Source organism: Dermacentor albipictus, chromosome 3 (assembly GCF_038994185.2).
Source record: "Dermacentor albipictus isolate Rhodes 1998 colony chromosome 3, USDA_Dalb.pri_finalv2, whole genome shotgun sequence".
In the NCBI taxonomy this organism is placed as follows: Eukaryota; Metazoa; Arthropoda; class Arachnida; order Ixodida; family Ixodidae; genus Dermacentor; species Dermacentor albipictus.
This window is the reverse complement of record NC_091823.1, coordinates 81,329,268-81,347,208: the sequence shown is the minus strand read 5'-3', so window position 1 is coordinate 81,347,208 and position 17,941 is coordinate 81,329,268. Positions and strand designations below refer to the sequence as shown.

The 17,941-nt window shown below is 47.7% G+C and overlaps 1 protein-coding gene across 4 annotated transcripts in view; it reads left to right on the top strand.

Annotated features, from left to right (window-relative positions):
• The window catches only part of SCOT (Succinyl-CoA:3-ketoacid CoA transferase), a 46,254-nt gene extending 30,704 nt beyond the window's left edge, over positions 1-15,550 (top strand). The window contains exons 16-18 of one of the 4 annotated variants that reach the window (XR_011512786.1): positions 11,211-11,275; positions 15,198-15,250; positions 15,350-15,550. The gene's annotated coding sequence lies outside the window, so the exon portion shown is untranslated. Of the gene's footprint in view, positions 1-11,210; positions 11,276-15,175; positions 15,251-15,349 lie in introns of all 4 variants that reach the window. The other 3 variants (XR_011512787.1, XR_011512784.1, XR_011512785.1) reach the window with 3 other exon arrangements.
• The last annotated feature ends 2,391 nt before the right edge of the window (positions 15,551-17,941 follow it).

The window sequence follows — 17,941 nt, the reverse complement described above, 5'->3', positions numbered from 1 at the left end:
GCAGGACGGCATCCCAGGTCTTGTGTTCGACGTCGACGTACATCGCTAGCATGTCGGCGAGGGTCTTATTCAGCCGCTCCGTAAGACCATTCGTCTGCGGGTGGTAGGCCGTGGTCCTCCTGTGCCTTGTCTGACTGTATTTCAGAATGGCTTGGGTGAGCTCTGCTGTAAAGGCCGTTCCTCTGTCTGTGATGAGGACTTCCGGGGCGCCGTGTCGAAGCAGGATGTTTTCGACAAAGAATTTTGCCACTTCGGCTGCGCTACCTTTCGGCAGTGCTTTAGTTTCAGCGAAGCGGGTAAGGTAGTCTGTCGCCACGACGATCCACTTATTTCCGGTTGTTGACGTCGGAAAGGGTCCCAGCAAGTCCATCCCGATCTGCTGGAATGGTCGGCAAGGAGGCTCGATTGGCTGTAGTAATCCGGCTGGCCTTGTTGGCGGTGTCTTGCGTCGCTGACAGTCTCGGCATGTTCTGACATAACGGGCGACGTCGGCGGTCAGGCGCGGCCAATAATACTTTTCTTGTATCCTCGATAGTGTCCGGGAAAAACCGAGGTGTCCAGCGGTCGGATCGTCATGTAGGGCGTGCAATACTTCTGGACGAAGTCCTGACGGGACAACAAGAAGGTAGTTGGCGCGGACTGGTGAAAAGTTCTTCACGAGGAGATTGTTCTGAAGCGTGAAGGAAGATAATACGCGCTTAAATGCCCTGGGGACAACGTCGGTGTGCCCTTCCAAATATTCCACCAGGCCTTTTAGCTCCGGGTCTGCCCGTTGCTGTTCAGCGAAGTCTTCCGCGCTTATCATGCCAAGGAAGGCGTCGTCATCTTCGTCATTTAGCGGCGGCGGGTCAATGGGGGCGCGTGATAGGCAATCGGCATCGGAGTGTTTTCGTCCGGACTTGTAGGTTACAGTGATGTCGTATTCTTGTAGTATGAGGCTCCACCGCGCCAGTCGTCCTGAAGGATCCTTTATACTCGCTAGCCAACACAACGCGTGATGGTCACTGACGACTTTGAATGGCCTGCCATAAAGATAAGGGCGAAATTTAGCTGTAGCCCAAACGATGGCGAGGCATTCCTTTTCGGTCGTAGAATAGTTGCCTTCCGCTTTTGACAGCGACCGGCTAGTGTAAGCTATCACCTGTTCGACTCCGTTTCTCCTCTGGACTAGAACGGCACCGAGGCCTAGGCTACTGGCGTCAGTATGGATTTCTGTATCGGCGTACTCGTCGAAATGCGCAAGTACAGGCGGCGACTGCATGCGTCGTTTGAGTTCTTCAAATGCGTCGGCCTGCGGCGCTTCCCACTTGAACTCAACATCACATTTAGTTAGACGTGTCAACGGCTCGGCGATGCGTGAAAAGTCCTTGACAAAGCGCCTGTAGTAGGCACACATGCCAAGGAATCTACGCACTGCCTTCTTGTCGGTGGGCTGCGGGAACTTTGCGATGGCAGCTGTTTTCTGGGGGTCGGGGCGTACTCCGGATTTACTGATGACGTGGCCTAGGAACAGAAGCTCGTCGTAAGCGAAGCGGCATTTTTCTGGCTTCAGAGTGAGCCCTGATGACTTGATGGCCTCTAGTACTGTCGTAAGCCGCCTAAGGTAATCGTCGAAATTTTCGGCGAAGACGACGACGTCATCCAAGTAAACAAGGCAGGTCTGCCACTTCAATCCTGCTAACACCGTGTCCATGACGCGCTGGAAAGTTGCAGGTGCCGAGCAGAGTCCGAATGGCATGACCTTGAACTCGTAGAGGCCGTCTGGCGTGATGAAGGCGGTCTTTTCGCGATCTCTCTCGTCGACTTCTATTTGCCAGTAGCCAGACTTGAGATCCATCGACGAGAAGTACTTAGCGTTGCAGAGCCGATCCAATGCGTCGTCTATCCGTGGAAAGGGGTATACGTCCTTCTTCGTGATCTTGTTCAGACGACGATAATCGACGCAGAAACGTAGGGTTCCGTCCTTTTTCTTCACCAGGACAACAGGGGATGCCCACGGGCTTTTCGACGGCTGGATGATGTCGTCGCGCAGCATTTCGTCGACTTGTTCTCTTATAGCGTCGCGTTCTCGCAGCGAAACTCGGTAAGGGCTTTGGCGGAGTGGTCGAGCGTACTCCTCGGTGATTATGCGATGCTTGGCGACTGGTGTTTGTCGAATCCTCGATGTCGTCGAAAAGCAGCCTTTGTATCGTCGGAGCAGACTTCTGAGCTGCTGTTGCTTAATCACTGGGAGACTTGGATTAATGTCGTAGTCTGGTTCGGGAACCATGGTCGTCGGGGTAGATGCGGCGGAATCCGAGAGGACAAACGCATTACCGGTTTCCACAATTTCCTCGATGTACGCGATCGTCGTGCCCTTGTTGATGTGCTTGAACTCCTGGCTGAAGTTTGTCAGCAACACTTCAGTTTTCCCTCCATGCAGTCGAGCGATCCCTCTTGCGACGCAAATTTCACGGTCTAGCAGGAGACGTTGGTCGCCTTCGATGACACCTTCTACGTCAGCGGGTATTTCGGTGCCGACCGAAATAACAATGCTGGGGCGGGGCGGGATGCTCACTTGGTCTTCGAGCACACTCAAGGCGTGGTGACTACGAGGGCTCTCCGGCGGTATCGCTTTATCTTCCGACAGCGTTATTGACTTCGACTTCAGGTCGATGACTGCGCCGTGTTGGTTCAGGAAGTGCATACCGAGAATGACGTCTCGTGAACACTGTTGGAGGATAACGAAGGTGGCAGGGTAAGTCCGGTCATGAACGGTAATTCTTGCCGTGCAGACTCCTGACGGCGTGATGAGGTGTCCTCCAGCGGTTCGAATTTGAGGGCCTTCCCACGCAGTCTTAACTTTCTTCAACTGGGCGGCGATGTGTCCACTCATGACGGAGTAATCAGCCCCTGTGTCGACTAAGGCAGTGACTGCGTGGCCGTCGAGAAGCACGTCGAGGTCGGTGGTTCTTTGTCTGGCGTTGCAGTTAGGTCGTGGCGTCGGATCACGGCTGCGTCGTGTTGAACTGAAGTTGGAACGTCGCGTCGTCAAGTCGTCGTTCGTCGGTGTAGTCTTGCCTTCCTGACTTCGTCGGGACGGCGGCGTGTCGTTGTTATGTCGTCGAGATCGTTTCGTCGTCGTCTTCGTCGGCGGCGGAGGATCTTCGTCAGTTCGACGAACAGCAACCGCACCTCCATCGGTTGCTGCTTTTAGTTTTCCGGATATGGGCTCGCTGATCGGCCCCGGGCTGGGCCAGTGTATGGTCGGCGCTGCGGCGACAGGTAGCGTCCTGGTGACGGCGAACGGGATGGCCGTCGAGGGCTCCACTGAGTAGCGGCGAGGTAATCGGCGATGTCACGTGGGCGCTCTCCAAGCTGTGGACGCGGCGTGTTGACGGCGAAACCTCGCAGTCCCATCTCCCGGTACGGACATCGTCGGTAGACGTGACCCGCTTCTCCGCAGTGGTAGCAGAGCGGGCGGTGGTCAGGAGCACGCCAAATGTCCGTCTTCCTCGCGTAGGTGCGCTGGGCGACGGGTGGTCGTGCTGGCGGCGGCGGCGGCGGACGACGAAATTGCGGCGTTACAGGGCCCTGGCGCGGTCGCTGAGGAGGGCCTTGACGGCGTACGACGGCGGCGTAGGTCATCGCTTCGGGTTGGGGTTGCGGTAATTGAGGTTGCACCTCCGGGACTCCAAGCGACCGCTGAACCTCATCTTTGACGATGTCAGCGATCGAGGCCACTTGAGGCTGCGACGACGGGAAGATCTTCTGAAGCTCCTCTCGTACGACTGCCCTGATAGCCTCGCGCAGGTCTTCGGAGGCCAGTGATTGAACTCCGGCATAGTTTGTAGCGTTGGTGCGGCGGTCGAATTGCCGGTTTCGCATCTCGAGTGTCTTCTCGATGCTAGTGGCCTCGCGAAGAAACTCGTCGACAGTCTTCGGTGGGTTTCGTACCATACCGGCGAAAAGTTCCTCCTTAACACCACGCATTAGTAGCCGGACTTTCTTTTCCTCGGACATTTCCGGGTCGGCGTGGCGGAATAGGCGGCTCATTTCTTCTGTAAAAATCGCGGTGGTCTCGTTGGGCAGCTGCACTCGGGTTTCCAGTAGTGCTTGGGCTCGCTCTCGGCGTACGACGCTTGTGAATGTCTTCAGGAAGCCGCTTCGGAACAGCTCCCAGGTAGTCAAGGTGGCTTCTAGGTTCTCGAACCACGTCCTGGCAGCGTCTTCCAATGCGAAGAAGACATGTCGCAGTTTGTCTTCGCTGTTCCAGTTGTTAAAAGCAGCGACCCTCTCGTATGTCTCAAGCCAGCTTTCTGCGTCCTCGAATGTTGAACCGCGGAACGTGGGGGGCTCCCTGGGCTGCTGCAGCACGACGGGGGATGCTGGGGCTGCCATTGGGGTGGACTTGGTGGCGATCTTCCTGCACGTCTCAGGTAGGAGTCCGTGCTCTGGGGGCAGTCCTTGCAGCCGGCGGCTAGCTCGCTGGTCTTGGGCGACGTTGGTTTTGTCCTCGGGCTTCGGGCTTGGATCGCGGCTTTGCGGGGGCGTTCGGTACATGAACGCACAAGCACCTCCACCAGATGTCACGTGGTCGTGACGTTGAATAACACAGTAGCAGTACTGTGAAAGACAAAACTAACTTTTATTGGGCGAACCTGTGCCCACAAAACAGGCTACACTTATAGCGCAACGATAGCGGCGAACACGCTCGGCGATCGTCGAAAATCTGATCAGCGGGTCAAGCGCGTCGGCTTTTATACAGCAATCATCGAATGTTCCAGATTAAACGTTGGGACCCGCATGCCTTCTAAAATGTTCTACACCATTCGTGTCAAGCGATGAAATCAGATAACACAACGTTCGGCTACAACAGACAGCGGATAGAAGCATCGATAACTTTCCAGAAACTTCGGACACATGCAGGCTGTTATGCAGCAGCAGCAGCTGCGACGACAGCAACTCTGCCTATAGATTGAATATATTAAGGAGAATAGATGGCTCATGGGTCGAAAAAGCCGACGACCGCCCGGCGTTGTGGCGCCAAAATTCAGGCGTAAGTGCCCGTAACCCACCAACTTCTTTATCGATAAAAAAGCTCGATTGCCTCTGTTGGCGTTGAAGAGGCACCCTTCTAAATAATCAGTGTGGTGACAAAAGTGTCTGCGCGTGGTTTTCCAGGTTTTGATCCTTTTTGCCGAGCATTGTACACGTGTCTTATCTGACGTTTCGATCACAAGTACGCCTACAAGAATCAGAAATAAAACTGTTGTTGAAACTTAACAATGTGCACTTGTGTAATAAAAAAAAATAGAACAAAAATTTGCCTTTCCGTGTTCCTCTCATTCTGTCTGCGCCACAGGAAAGTGCAAGGCACCATGTATACAAGCCCATTTAGCTACCCTAGTCGATTAGGTTCCTAAAATAATAATAGAAAAATCATTCAGTGAGCCTGCGTATCTGTCTTAACCGTCTTCATAGACTTGCCACGAGCGTTCTAACGTGCCATTAACCACGCAGAATAAGTGGCGAGGTGTGGGTGACCGAAAAAGAGAAACAAGTAAAGAGAAAACAAGTAACAGAAAGTAACAACGCATTTGAATGGGAATGTCAAAGTAATTTAATGAATGCCTCGATAGCGCACAGGCTTTCGCCTTCAACCTCTTTAGCCTGTGCTTTAGCGATTGTCAGCTTTTTATTGTTGATTGGTGATACTGAGACTTTTGCCGCAAAGCTGTGAACGTGATTAGAAGCTCTCAAAAGGAAAAAAGGAAGAAGTCCCTCCGACCGGCCGCTGCTTCTTCGGTGAGATATTATTTTCCGTTTTCTTCGAAGAATCAGGGCTGTGTTGAGACTTCGCTGTTGTCCAGAGAGAACAGACACCCCGTGGGATACCTATGTACTGAAGATCACGTACAATATCGCGTGATTTTGCTGCGCTCCGCAGCGCATTACGCCTACGGTGGTAGGCAGCGAAAAACACTGGCACGAACCGTATTTCCGACAGCGCGCTCCTAGGCGCATGAGTCGGCGCCCCACTCGGAAGTGCCACAACACGCGCCTAATGTCATCAAGCCGGCGACGCTAGTCTTCAACGCTGCCCTACCTTCCAGCGCACCTTCAGTGAATATGGCTGAGACAAGCGAAATTGAAGCCAATAAACCACGGGTTGACGATGAAAGGACATCTACCAATGAGCTGAGTGAAGATGAAGACATAGACTGCGATGAAACGACCTTCTCCTTGGTAACGTATAAAAAGAAGCGGCCTGAGGGAATTCCAGTTGTTTTTCGACCCTCACAGGTAGGACGCAACTTCCGGCAAGTGAAACAAAGCCGCGCTGCGTCGGAAATTGTCTCCGCGGCAAAGGAAAAGGTACAGTCATTCCACGTGAATAGAGGTGGAAGTTTCTTTGTCAACGTTACTTCAGTATCATCTGCAAGACATCTACTGTCGATGAGCGAAGTGGCTGGTTTGGGAGTCAAGCCATTCATTCCGGCATCTTTTACCAAGAATGTTGGCAAGATACGCCACGTGCCAGTTGAGTATACGGAAGAACAACTGGTTGGCGTCCTGACAGCTTTTGGCGTGATATCTGCCCGTCGTCAGGCGCGCTACAGTCGCCAAGAAGACGCAGCGGTAGAATAACACCCTCTGAGAACCGTCATTCTCCATTTCAAAGAAGACAAACCAATGCCGCAACGAGTGCATTTAGTTTCACGAATCATCCCGTAGAAAAATATCATAGCCCTGCTCAGAGATGCTACAACTGCCATAGATTTGGACATTTATCGAAGAACTGTCGCAGTCCACGTCACTGCAATATATGCTCAGAAGACCACAACCATTCAGAGTGCAAGTCTGTGTGTCAGCCAAAGTGTGCCAACTGTGGCGGAAACCATACAGCTTCCTTCTCCGGGTGCTCACAGAGCCGAGCTGCCTCAAGGTGACGCAGACATGAGTTGAAATACGGAAGGCTGCCTCTTTGTAATGCGCACCCACCCATCCTTGATGCTGTAAGATACGCGCCTCCAACTCCCAACAAAGAAAAAGAGCAAAAGGTCAATATGAACTATTCTGCAGCTCTAAAGCACTAAGGTCGACAACTTTCTGACAGCGAGTGACATGATCCACCTTCAGATAATACTACTCATCTCGCCCAGGCATCGAGTGAAATTCGCCGACCTTCTCAGCAACGCCCTCTGCTATTGACACAGCAACCTCATCTAACATCTGAGCGACTACCTCAGTATTCGCCTCAACCACACCAGTCATTCCAGCGACCATCTCAGTCAGCTCTTCAGCACCTGCTTCGATCACACACGGAGCTTCAGCGTCGTTTGGTGATTACGCGTCTTTACTCGTGGCACAGAGGATCCTGCCCATGCTATTCACAGCTCTGCGTGCAATTCTCAGTGGCATTCCACACGGAAACAACGTACCAGAGGTAAAAGCACTGCTTTCTATGGAATCGTTGGTGCTTCCACAACCACCAAAAGCTCCACGGCAGGCTTACAATGAATAATCTTTACAACAATGTTTTCATATTTCAGTGGAATGCTGATAGCCTTCGAAATAGGTCAGCTGATTTTCGCAAACTACTAGCTCAGCATAACTTTCCCGTTTTATGTATAGAAGAGGCAGGCGTACACGATGACTTTCATCTTTCAAACTGTGTTATATATAAATCATCGCGCATTGCTGGAAGTAGCAGAGCGATGTTATGCGTGAGAAAAGACCTGCCGTCCTATTGAATACAGTCGAGCGATTTAGGTATACCGGAGTTCGTAGCATGCAAGATAACTTTTAGAAATACGAGCGTCACAGTGATCAGTTTTTATCTACAATGTTTTAGCAAAATATCAGAACACAGCTTGGTGAATGTGTTTGGTATCGCAAACTCGTATGCGCTCGTTTGTGGGGACTTCAACGCACATAACGTCATCTGGAGCAGTGAATAAAGTGATTGCCGCGGAATCATTATAGAGTATGCCGCAGAAAAAAGTCCGACCGTGTTAAATGACAGCTTTCCAACGTTCTTGCGGGGGTTTCGTTACTCAAGCTGTATCGATGTTACGCTCTGCTCACAAGACCTTCCTGATGGGGTTGAATAGTCAACGGACATAGAAACGCACGGAAGTGATCATTTTCCGATACTGGTGAAACATCGTCTCATACGGAGTGAAGGGACCCGGCGCTACTCAAAATGTACTAATTGGCAAAGTTTTCGTTACTATTTAAGTAACTCATTGGGCGAAAATACGAATTTTTAAGGTTTTGCAAATATATTCTCTAAGTCTTTCAAGATTTGCACAAAGCAAGTCATTGTTCCAAATGAGTACGCTGCAATCGATGGAGAATATGAATATCTAAGAGCAATTAGAAGACGCGCAGAACGGGCTTACCGCCGCAGTGCAAGGCTGGATGACAACAAGATGACACAGAAAGTTCAGTCAACTTCGCGCAGACGCTTACAAAAATTGGGTAGGAGAGGATGGCGAGAATACTGCGCGTCGTTGTCTCCGTTTCCCCCAGGTCCCAGAATATGGTCAGTTGTCCGATCCTTTAGTGGTCTAGTTACCCAGAGCCATCCCTTCCGAGCCCTTGCCGTAGCTCGAAGCAGTCCGGAAACAGCTGACGGATTCTGTCAACTTATATCCAGACGAGGATTTCCGTTTACTTGCCTACTATTTACAAGTTCGACGACACTAGCAGAACAAAAGGTTCGTGCGTGCTATATGTCACAACATCCTCAACTTGACTGTGAGTTTAGCTTAAATGAATTGAAATGTGCTCTTTCGTCATGCTGTACAAAGACAACCGCAGGCATAGATGGTGTTACGTGTGTGATGTTAAAGAACCTAGGTCCAGTAGAAAGAGTGGCTCTTTTGGAGATATTTAATGATATCTGAATAAGAGAGACTCTTCCATATTCATGGAAATTAGCTCGGGTAATTCCAGTACTAAAACCAGGAAAGACTCCCCTTTGTCTTGATTCCTACCGACCCGTCAGTCTCACAAGCTGTTTTTCCAAACTAATGGAGAAGATGATAGACCGTCGACTGCAGTGGTGGTGTGAACACACAAATGTGTTTTACAATTAAATGACCGGTTTTCGACAAAATCGGTGTACAATGGATTCAGTATTAGACATTGCCACATGCATCGAACGTGAACGAAGTTGCGGAAATGTGACAGTAGCAGTATTTTTAGACATTCAAAGAGCATTCGACACTGTAAGTCACATACACATCCTTGCTGTTATATTAGAGCTTGCCCTACACGGTCGAACACTGAGATGGGTATCAAATTTCTTGAAAGCCAGAAAAATATTTATGGAAACAATCGAAGGAGAGAGTAACTATCACAGCATCACGCAGGGCAGTGTTCTCAGTCCGTTTTTATTCAACTGTGTCATGGCAGCCTTGCTTCTAAAACTCCCGTCTGGTCTACAGTATTCGCTGCACGCAGATGACATCTGCATATGGGCCTCTGGATCACATATACAAGGCATTCAAACAACGCTGCAAGAGGGTCTTGATAGTATCGACACCTTTTTAAAAGAAAGAGGCATGAGTCTTTCATACGCAAAGACAGCCGTACCTCCTTTCACTAGACGACAGCTGAATAATTTCCAACTTACGCTTAATGGGCAAACTTTGATGTTTGTGAAAGAGCATAAATTTCTTGGAGTTATTCTTGACCGCCAGCTGACACGGGCATCACACATCCGCGCAATTGAAACGCAGACCAGTGCAGTAATAAACGTACTTCAGCGACTCGCTGGCACAACGTGGGGGGAGGGGGGATCAATCTCTTCACTACTATAAGTTCAGAACGCACACATAAGAAATCGCTTACTCGGTACACTTACATGTGTTGTGTGTCTTGGCTGTTCAAAATACCTGGCTTTATATATGCGTATGTGTACTGAACTCATCCACAAAACTTTGCGATTCAGGTATATTTACGCATATATATGCGCATATATAAAGTCAGATATCTTGAACAGCCAAGACACACAACACATGTAATACACTGCATATACAGAACAGAAGTATACCTATAGCGTGAAAATTGCGATCACCACATAAATCAATTTTAAACCCAGTACATCATCTATGTTACTAACTTAGCGTATTAGGATAATCTGAAACTTAATATTTTCCCAAAATGTTGGTGTCCTCTAAAAACTTTTTCGAAGCAAGAAGTGCTACTTTCTGAAGGCCCGCGGTTGGCCATGGGCCAAGTATCTTTTTTAGGGTGAATAGTCTGTCTAATAGCACCAAATTTGCTTTCAGTACCCTTCATTGTGGATCGTATTTCGTGCACTCAAGGAGGAGATGATGTACATCTTAGCCTGGATGGCTACAAGAACACTGCGGACTAGAGACACGTTTTATCCTGCACATGAAGTGTCTCGTAAATGCAGTACCAAGACGCAAGCGTTGTACCAATGTTTCAAATTTTCTGTTGTTTCTTAGATTTTCCGCAATTGATAGGGTTATAAATGGGTCTCATCAGCAGCAGCCTGGTTACGCCCACTGCAGGGCAAAGGCCTCTCCCATACTTCCCCAACAACCCCGGTCACGTACTAATTGTGGCCATGCCGTGCCTGCAAACTTCTTAATCTCATCGCCCCACCTAACTTTCTGCCGCCCCCTGCTACGCTTCCCTTCCCTTGGGATCCAGTCCGTAACCCTTAATGACCATCGGTTATCTTCCCTCCTCATTACATGTCCTGCCCATGCCCATTTCTTTTTCTTGATTTCCACTAAGATGTCATTAACTCGCGTTTGTTTCCTCACCCAATCTGCTCTTTTCTTATCCCTTAACGTTACACCTATCATTCTTCTTTCCATAGCTCGTTGCGTCGTCCTCAGTTTGAGTAGAACCCTTTTCGTAAGCCTCCAGGTTTCTGCCCCGTAGGTGAGTACTGGTAAGACACAGCTATTATATACTTTTCTCTTGAGGGATAATGGCAACCTGCTGTTCATGATCTGAGAATGCCTGCCAAATGCTCTCCAGCCCATTCTTATTCTTCTGATTATTTCCTTCTCATGATCCGGATCCGCCGTCACTACCTGCCCTAAGTAGATGTATTCCCTTACGACTTCTAGTGCCTCGCTGCCTATTGTAAATTGCTGTTCTCTACCGAGACTGTTAAGCATTACTTTAGTTTTCTGCAGATTAATTTTTAAACCCACTCTTCTGCTTTGCCTCTCCAGGTCAGTGAGCATGCATTGCAATTGGTCCCCTGAGTTACTACGCAAGGCAATATCATCCGCGAATCGTAAGTTACTAAGGTATTCTCCATTAACTTTTATCCCCAATTCTTCCCAATCCAGGTCTCTAAATACCTCCTGTAAGCACGCTGTGAATAGCATTGGAGATATCGTATGTCCCTGCCTGACGCCTTTCTTTATTGGGATTTTGTTGCTTGCTTTATGGAGGACTACGGTGGCTGTGGAGCCGCTATAGATATCTTTCAGTATTTTTACATACGGCTCGTCTACACCCTGATTCCGTAATGCCTCCATGACTGCTGAGGTTTCGACAGCAGTCGAAATGGGTCTATAAAGTATAACTCCGAGTTTTCAGTTTGCTGATGAAACCAGGTAGTTTTGCTGAGGCGACAGGAAATCTGTCTCAGGATCAGACGGACTACACTACGCAATAGGGGAAGTTTGATAGCCTCTGCGTTATTGTGTGCCCGATTCGCAGCTGCGTCCGCTGCAGTATTGCCAGAAATATTGCAGTGCCCAGGTATCCACTGAAATGCAATTACGTAGTTCATTGCGCTTGCTTTTGTAAGTTGTTTGAGCCTCTCATACAATAGCAAAGTGTTCAAAGAATGTTTCTTGTTGCTCTGTAGTAATGTGAGAGCGGCTTGCGAATGGCTAAAGATAATCCGTTTTTGCGAATGCTTTTCTGATGTTATGAAACGCAAAACACACAGGATTGCAAACAGTTCTGCCACGGTGGAAGATGTCTCTCGGGATTAATTTATATGTTTGCACTAGCGCTGAATGTGGAATGACGAATGCTGAATTCTAGGAATTTTTGTGACACGAACCATTTGTATACACGTGGATGTACTGGGGATATAATGAGTAAATTTGGAAGCGTGCCAGTTGTTGTGCGGTTACCATGAACATGTCTCTCTCAGATATAATCCCATCGACCGATAATTCTATATTAGGACATGCTAAACATCCAGGGAGGGTTACTAAAATGGAGTTTGCATAATTGAAATCTAGGTAATTATGCTTTATGTTCCCGAACAACATCGTGAATTTTACTTTTGTTTCTTTCGGTAAGCGCGAGGTTTAATGGATGCTTCTCGTGTTTGGTTAAGATGTGATAAATATGTCGGCATGTTTCTACCGTTAGTATGACTTTAAATGGTGGGTGATGAGCTTCAGCAATTACTACAGAACTCGAGGTAGCCTGCGGAACTCCAAGACACACTCGCAGCCCCCTTGACAGTAAACGTTGAAGACGTTCCTCAGGAGTTTGCGATAAACCATAGATAACAGGTGCCGAGTAATCAATTTTTTGTTTTATGAGTGCGTTCTGAACTTGTAGTAGTGAAGAGACTGATCCCCCCTCCCCCCACGTTGTGCCAGCGAGTCGCTGAAGTACGTTTATTACTGCACTGGTCTGCGTTTCAATTGCGCGGATGTGTGATGCCCGTGTCAGCTGGCGGTCAAGAATAACTCCAAGAAATTTATGCTCTTTCACAAACATCAAAGTTTGCCCATTAAGCGTAAGTTGGAAATTATTCAGCTGTCGTCTAGTGAAAGGAAGTACGGCTGTCTTTGCGTATGAAAGACTCATGCCTCTTTCTTTTAAAAAGGTGTCGATACTATCAAGACCCTCTTGCAGCGTTGTTTGAATGTCTTGTATATGTGATCCAGAGGCCCATATGCAGATGTCATCTGCGTGCAGCGAATACTGTAGACCAGACGGGAGTTTTAGAGGCAAGGCTGCCATGACACAGTTGAATAAAAACGGACTGACAACACTGCCCTGCGGGATGCCCTGCGTGATGCTGTGATAGTTACTCTCTCCTTCGATTGTTTCCATAAATATTTTTCTGTCTTTCAAGAAATTTGATACCCATCGCAGTGTTCGACCATGTAGGGCAAGCTCTAACATAACAGCAAGGATGTGTATGGGACTTACAGTGTCGAATGCTCTTTCAATGTCTAAAAATACTACTACTGTCACATTTCCGCAACTTCGTTCAAGTTCGACGCATGTGGCAATGTCTAATACTGCATCTATTGTACACCAATTTTGCCCAAAACCGGTCATTTGTGTGTTCACACCACCATTGCAGTCGACTTTCTATAATCTTCTCCATTAGTTTGGAAAAACAGCTTATGAAACTGACGGGTCGGTATGAGTCAGGACAAAGGGGAGTCTTTCCTGGTTTTTGTACTAGAATTACCCGAGCTAATTTCCACGAATATGGAAGAGTCTCTCTCATTCCGATATCATTAAATATCTCCAAAAGAGCCATTCTTCCTACTGGACCTCGGTTCTTTAGCATCACACACATAACACCATCTGGGCCTGCGGTTGTCTTTGTACAGCATGACGAAAGAGCACATTTCAATTCATTTAAGCTAGACTCACAGTCAAGTTGAGGATGTTGTGACAGAAAGCACGCACGAACCTTCTATTCTGCTAGTGTCGTCGAACTTGTAAATTGTAGGCAAGTAAACGGAAATCCTCGTCTGGATATAAGTTGACAGAATCCGTCAGCTGTTTCCGGAGTGCTTCGAGCTACGGCAAGGGCTCGGAAGGGATGGCTCTGGGTAACTGGACCACTAAAAGATCCGACAACTGACCATATTCTGGGACCTGGGGGAAACGGAGACAACGACGCGCAGTATTCTCGCCATCTTCTCGTACCCAATTTTTGTAAGCGTCTGCGCGAAGTTGACTGAACTTTCTGTGTCATCTTGTAGTCATAGTGCCTTGCACTGCGGTGGTAAGCCCGTTCTGCGCGTCTTCTAATTGGTTTTAGACATTCATATTCTCCATCGATTGCAGTGTATTCATTTGGACCAATTACTTGCTGTTACGTTCTACCAGCCAAAAGCTGGCAGCTACGCGATGAAATTCAGGCCGATTCGCAGAGCAAAGAGACGACGCTTTATTTCCAGCTTGGAAATATATATAGAAGAGAAAAGAGAAAGAAAGAAAGAGAGACCATCGACGCATGCGCGGAGAGGCGCACGTGGCTCCGAATAGGTTATCTGCAGCACTTGCTTTGTGAACAATGGTATTTGTGAACAATGACGTACTGCTTGTCTGCGGCAGTAAATATGTTGGACAGACAGGCAGGTGCTTAAACGATCGACTAAGAGAGTACTGTAACAACGTCCACAGCACTGTACAAGGCCATTTGGGCATCCATTGCCGGGACTGCGGCTGCGTGCCATTCTTTGAAGATACTGAAGTTTTAGCGAGACACAGCTCACAGCTCACCCGGGAAATTGTGGAAGCTGATTTCATCAGAAAACTTGGTAGTAATTGCGTTAGTGCCCCCTCTATCGCGCTGACACCTGGTGAAGTCACCTATGTAAACAGACAGAAATCGTAATGCTTTATTTTTGATTTTTTTCAGGTGACCATGCTCTTAGTTCAGTGAGTTGCTGTTAGAACACCCCATGTGACTGTCTTATCTTTTCTGCGCATGCCCTTTCTTGTATATATATATACACACGATGTGGCAACGCAATAAAATATTGTTGGAAGTCAGCGCTGTGTATGTCGTATATCGCAGTCCTTGTCCTTCGCGCTGTGCGTTATTTTTGATCACATCTTCTGGTACCGCAAGGGTTCTTTATTCGTTTTTTTTTCATCGATATCCCATATAACGAAAACATTTTCGTGTTGGATGTGCGATTTTATTATAACAAGGTTCGGTTTAATGCGCAACTAAAGAGTGGTACACAAATGCCTAAGCATGCTGTATTTATTCAAATGTAGCTGCCGCTGTCTGGAATTGAACCTGTGACCTTGTGATCAGCAGCAGAACTAGGGTATTAGCTGGTTGCATGAAGTGGGAAAATGATTAAAAAAGCTCCTAATACACATAATCGCATAATAGGTGCATGAAACTCCATGTGGATGGGTGGCAAAATGATGAATTTGTTCATATGTGTTTAACATCCAGTGTCCATTTGGTCTTCATCTAGCCTTGACCTGCTGGGCGAGAGCGCCGCATGTCTGTCCTGCACTGAATGTTTCGGTAAATATAATGCATGATGAATATTGTTTTTCGGCAACATTGAAATTATTATGAAGGATGCATGACGTATGCCATTATCTTCATGTTGGTCTTCCGCAGATGAAGTTGAACATACAATAAGCCAAGGAAACAAGAAGAGGAACATACAATCAGCCAAGGAAAGCAAAGCGGAGATTACTTGCAGACATTGTTTTTATTTATTTTATTTATTTATTGGTACCTCAAATACCCCATTTGGAGTTTTACATGAGGGGTGGGCATATTTACATAATATTTTCAATAAATGCCTTGAACGATGAATGACTGGAGTGGTGCACCGCTTCAGCAGGTAGATTATTCCAGTCTTTCGCTGTTTGAATGAAGAAAGAGTTAAGATGAGCGGAGGTGCGAGCTGGAGGAGGATAAACAGCCTTTGAATGGCCATGACGGGATGAAGTGCGATGCGCAGGCGTGATGTCGGTCTGATGAGTAGTGAGTTGAATGTTGAATTCCTAGAAATGATGAAATAAAGGGAAATGAAAGTGTACCAAAAAGAACTTGCCGCAGGTGGGATCCGAGCCCACAACGCATTACGCATGCGGTGGTCTTACCACTTGTTTGTTGGCGTCATATATACCGTGGGAAGGAAGAATTTTCATCCCTCCAACTTTAGAATGGTTCTACATAGCAAACCCGTATCGGTTCTCTTTGTAGCTTGGTTCAAGAGTCGGGTGGATGACATTCTTGCTCCTTTATAAACTTTCCTTCACCTTGCGGGATTTCGCAGAACGACGTAAGTGTTGTGCTGCTAAGCCTAAGGGCACGGGATCAACTGCCGGCCGCGGTGGCCACATTTCGATGGAGGCGAAATGCAAAAACGTATCGGGCATTGGGTGCACGTTAAAGGACCCCAGGTGGTCAAATATAAACCTGAGTCTAACACAACAGCGTACCACATAATTATGCGTTGGTTTTGGCACAATTTGGCCCCAAAATTTTATTTAAAGGAACTACGTAACTTGAGCCAAAGATTAAAGATAGATAAATAAAGCGGCAAACAGAAGCTAGGTGAAACCAATGAATTTGTTTACCGCCATGGGAGGGAGGGGGGCTTCGTGGATAATCTTTATATTGCGCTTAGTTAACGAAGAATAATGATGATAAATAAGTTAATAATTCACTTTAGAGCGAAGTGTGTTTCGTTACGTTGTAGAGGGATGTTAAGAAACAACCGATCGAGTTTTTGTGGCTGCGTACCTCCTGCGTGGTGCTTTTTTCCGGCAATTAAGGAAAACCCGCGAACTATGCAAAGAAAAGCAAGAAAAAACAAGTTGGAAGGGTATTCAACCTCCACTTGAAGTCGATCAAAGATAATGTCTTCCTGCGCAACCGCACTATATCGCGTCGCCTTTTGTGCGAGGAGAGTACATGAGCAGCGTCGGACGGCTTCGATTTTTTTACAGCGCTGTGTTCGGGATTGGCTCACATTTTGACGTATGAGAAAGTGGTATTTAAATAATTACTATGGTTTTACATCCGAAAGCGATCTGACTATGAGGAACGCCGTAGTGGGGTAAAAGCGTCGGTGGCGTAATTGTTACAATATCGGACCTCTGTGCTAGATGTCCTACGTTCGTATCCGGTTTTCGGACAACTTTATGCATATACACTGGAACGCCTTTATAACGACGTGCTGGGACGCTAGTCGTGGCGCTAGCACAGAGCGCACCTTGGTGACGCTTGTGGAACGCAGTGGCGTCACCGCTAAGTGCATTTTGTTGTAATACAAGAAATCAGCCATCGAGGATGCCTAAATTCCTTCATTGTACAGGCAAACTCGTTGTAGTGGTCTTCGTTACAGAGACGTTCACAATATATATGAGATATTCAACTGTGACACAATTTCTTCTTTGTACAGGTCATTTCACTGTAGAGGCGTTCAGTTGTATATATTATTACGAGGAGAAAATATATGTATTCACAATATATACAGTTACAATGTTGCAGCTCTGTAGTCAGAGTAACACCATCTACCGATCGTCGAGACACTTCAACTTTCTCTTCACCTCCCAACGTCCTTTTGTCCAGAGCGGCACAAACTCTTACGTGACATTAACCCATGGCGGCAGAAGCATCGTCTCGATGCTTCCTAGGGCGTCGAATCAGTGTGCGTATTATAGGGCTTTAGTCGTGAAAGGTGCGCGATATCAGTTCTTGGTGGGGTAGAAGACGTCGAAGTCACAGGTGATATCTAATATGTGAGGCTGGTGACTTGGCGAAGAACTCGGTATGGCCCGACGTATTGCAGCAGCAGCTTTTCGGAAAGGCCGACTCGACGGGAAGGTAACCAAAGCAGGACAAGTTACCCAGGGCTGAAATGAACGTCTCGACGACGACTGTCGTAATGGTGCTTTTGGATAGTCTGAGACGCCACAAGACGGTCACGGGCAATGTGACGTTCTGTGGCCGCGGGAACAATGGCGTCGTGAGCATAGAACGTGGTAGTGGTGGCATCGGAAGGGAGCAGCGAGTCAAGAGGCAGGAGCGGGTCACGGCCATATAGTAGGTAGAACGGAGAATTACCAGTAATGTCGTGACGCTACGAATTGCATGCAAAAAATCATCAGACATGTACATAGAGAGCATGTCCGTGAGTGTACGGTTGAGACGCTCGGTAAGTCCGTTTTTCTGTGGGTGGTAAGCCGTCGTGAA